This window comes from Pseudophryne corroboree, chromosome 1 (genome assembly GCF_028390025.1).
Source record: "Pseudophryne corroboree isolate aPseCor3 chromosome 1, aPseCor3.hap2, whole genome shotgun sequence".
NCBI classification, from domain to species: domain Eukaryota; kingdom Metazoa; phylum Chordata; class Amphibia; order Anura; family Myobatrachidae; genus Pseudophryne; species Pseudophryne corroboree.
The window spans coordinates 981,046,642-981,050,544 of record NC_086444.1 but is presented as its reverse complement, the minus strand read 5'-3'; the positions used below and the strand labels follow the sequence as shown (position 1 = coordinate 981,050,544).

The 3,903-nt window shown below is 37.8% G+C and overlaps 2 pseudogenes; one reads left to right on the top strand and one right to left on the bottom strand.

The window, feature by feature from the left end:
* Nucleotides 1–213: 213 nt before the first annotated feature.
* Nucleotides 214–332, bottom strand: LOC134933453 (5S ribosomal RNA; annotated as a pseudogene).
* Nucleotides 333–1,702: 1,370 nt separating this feature from the next.
* On the top strand, nucleotides 1,703–1,821 carry LOC134933451 (5S ribosomal RNA; annotated as a pseudogene).
* The last annotated feature ends 2,082 nt before the right edge of the window (nucleotides 1,822–3,903 follow it).

Here is a 3,903-nt window from a genome sequence, read left to right as displayed (position 1 = left end):
TTAGACATTTGTCCAGTGCGAAAATAGAAATTCTTGTTATCTCTATCAATATTATGATTGGATATACACATGTATATTTCATATGAGAGATACAAGAAAAAGACGGCTTTTATATCACCGGACTCCTATTAAAGTGGTCAGCTGTAATGTGTATTCTGCAATGTTAACTTGCAAATAAGTTTTGCTGATCGACAAAAGGTATATACCTTATTAAGACTACAGTACCCAGTATTCCCAGAGGGTCACCCTTTCTGGTACTGACCAGGCCCAATGCTGCTTGGCTTCCAAGATCAGACGAGATCGGGCAGATCCAGCATGGTATGACTGTAGAAAATATAGTAAATACCTCTCAGCATAGGAAATAGCTGCTAATTTTAGCAAGTTGTAGTTCCGTGATCAGGAAAATGGTGTTATCTTTAGCCAATTAATGGCCCTAGAAAAAAAAACCCATAATTTTCAGGGGAACCAAAATATGGAGAAATTATTCACAGAGGAAATCCTCCACGTGAGAATTGTGGTGAGAAACACATACAAGATTCACCTCGAACAAATTATGGTGAGGCAAATATGGTAGTGGTATGTCAAAAATAATGTGATGGAATTGTGGTAGACAATCTTGCAGAATACCATATGGTGAATCTTGTATAAAAATTGACATCAATTGTTGTATGAAGCTGTCTAAGCAGCACACTATCTCACTGTAACGAGATACAGTTATTTTTAAATAGTTGCCACAATACAAGGTTGCTAAGTATAATGTGAAAATAATCATTCAATCTTTGACTTCAGGCACCCTGACTGCAGGAGAGCTTTCACCCATATATTAACAGAGCAGTGCTTATTTATTGATAATCTGTTCTCATTAACTGTGATTATTTTCTAAACATAATTGGATCTATATGAATTTATTTATTTGTAAACAGATCATCAGCTGCTTTCGCAGTGTATGTGCTGGATCTAATATTGAATTTCTTTAAAAATCTTATGTTGAGATTTGAGTCAGCATTTCTGCAATATTTTCAGCAATTTGTTATTGTGACAATTATATATAAATAATTGTATCTTTCAGCGATAGAAGTCAGCTGCTTCTTGCAGCCCATGTGGTCTATTTAAAAACAATTGTATCTGTCTACAAGAAGACATTGTGCTGCTCAGACATCTTTATGCAACATTTTATGTTAAATTGTTTGTATGATTGAACAGTTAGCTGCCTTTGCAGCCCAAGTGGTATATTCCAAGTGTATTGTCATGTTGTTACATGAATGATTATTTTCACATTATATTTAGCAACCTTGTATTGTGGCAACTATTTAAAAATAACTGTATCTCGTTACAGTGAGATAGTGTGCTGCTTAGACAGCTTCATACAACAATTGATGTCAATTTTTATACAAGATTCACCATATGGTATTCTGCAAGATTGTCTACCACAATTCCATCACATTATTTTTGACATACCACTACCATATTTGCCTCACCATAATTCGTTCGAGGTGAATCTTGTATGTGTTTCTCACCACAATTCTCACGTGGAGGATTTCCTCTGTGAATAATTTCTCCATATTTTGGTTCCCCTGAAAATTATGTGGGTTTTTTTCTAGGGCCATTAATTGGCTATAGATAACACCATTTTCCTGATCACGGAACTACAACTTGCTAAAATTAGCAGCTATTTCCTATGCTGAGAGGTATTTACTATATTTTCTACAGTCATACCATGCTGGATCTGCCCGATCTCGTCTGATCTTGGAAGCCAAGCAGCATTGGGCCTGGTCAGTACCAGAAAGGGTGACCCTCTGGGAATACTGGGTACTGTAGTCTTAATAAGGTATATACCTTTTGTCAATCAGCAAAACTTATTTGCAAGTTAACATTGCAGAATACACATTACAGCTGACCACTTTAATAGGAGTCCGGTGATATAAAAGCCGTTTTTTTCTTGTATCTCTCATATGAAATATACATGTGTATATCCAATCATAATATTGATAGAGATAACAAGAATTTCTATTTTCGCACTGGACAAATGTCTAACAGTAATACTCGCTTAAAATCCAGTGGGTGTATAGACAAACCTTCTGCCACCCACTTTTAACATAGCGAGTGACATATCACTATATCGTTATCTACATTATGCTATTTAATACTTGTTTTAACCTATTTTGCTGATTTATACAGCGACACTTTTTTCCTTACATTGCTAATTAATTAATTTTTTCCTTACATTATTATATAAAAATTTTCTTTTCGTCTGTAGAATATATTAAAAGTTAAGTTTTAATGTTTCATATATAATCTATGGTTTCATAATTTCATTATTCAGTCAATTTAAATAAAGTGTGCCCCAGAGAGACATACCAAACGATCTAGTGGAATCGCCTGTACTGCCACAGTGTCCACAACCAGCGCACGCGGCCCGCCTCCCACTGACCACGCCGGATCGCGATAAAGACCGGGTCCCGCAAGCGGGACCCACTTACCACCTCCCGAAGCACGGCCACACAATCCTGGAGAGCCTCAGCCGTGTGTGTCTAACGTGAACAAAACCGGAGCCTCCGCTGTAGGTACCCGGCAACCAGGGCTCGGGAGTGTACAGCGCCGCAGGGGAGAGCTGGAGCTGCAGCAAGCAATGTCTACTGACATCCAGCACAATCTGTGCCTCTGCTGCAGCCCTTGTAGTCTTCATTTTTCCTCAGAAAAAGCTTTTTCTAGAGCTGCTGTGAGCAACTTTTCCTCTCACATGCTTGCACTGCAAGCACCAACTACAAACTGAGATCCTGTGCACGGAGGCGGGGTGATATAGAAGGCGGCGCTATGCATCTTGGGAAGAAGGTCAAAGCTTTTGAGCCTGTTGGTGCTTCGGATCAAGATCCTACTCTACACCCCATTGTTCATTCCTTGTGGAGCCCAGTGTACCCCGCAGCAGAAATTGATACAGTAGGTGCAAATCTAGCTGTCAGTCATTGTTTCTAACATTAATTTTACCCTTAATGATACTGCAGTATGATCATCCAAATCAAATATTTAACCTGTGCACTATATTCTCTACCAATAATAACTTTACAGTGGTATAATAAGTTCAGTCCACCGTAATACCTGTATCTCCTACCGTATAATAAATCGTAGGATGAATCATGTATGGTTCCCTCAGGGTGTTGAATATGTGCACTTCCCTGGGAATATATCACTGTGTGTTTAAGCTTTAGTTCTATCCTAGCTAGATATCCATATAAATATTGGTAGGGTTTTCAGCACTTGTATCTAAATACATTCTCCCAGTAATAACTGCTTCAGTATTCTATTAAATCCTGCAGCTGCTTTCTGGTTCCTGAATGTTACCAGTTTACAGTATTTGCTACAATGTTACTATATTAGTGTTGTTACTCTCACAGTATCATAATGTATTTATATTGTCTGGAAACAGTATCACTTCCACGACACTGTTATTATCTCTAGCAGCTTACATAGAGTTTGAAATCTGTGACAGGACTTTGGTTATCACTGTTTTCATTAGCCCAGACAAAACAGATCAAGTTAAATCATATGTTTAAAAATAATCAGCTGGTATTGATATAAGTGTCCTATCATCGGGTATATATATATATATGTTTTGTTCTCTGCAGGTCAATATGATTTCCTAGTCAGTAGGGACTGACAGCTATCACCATACACTATTAAGACATTTATTTTATAGCTTCTAACACTGAATATCCTATCTATAAGTATAGATATCAGGTTATGTGCAGCTCAATAGGATCTCTCTGTCATTGGAAACTGGCAGCTACCGTAATACAATATTAATACATTTGCTTAATAATATTGAACATTAAACACACACGGACACGCTGTGCCCTACACGCGTGTTTCACTGCACTTGTGGCAGCTTCGTCAGGGAGCAACAAG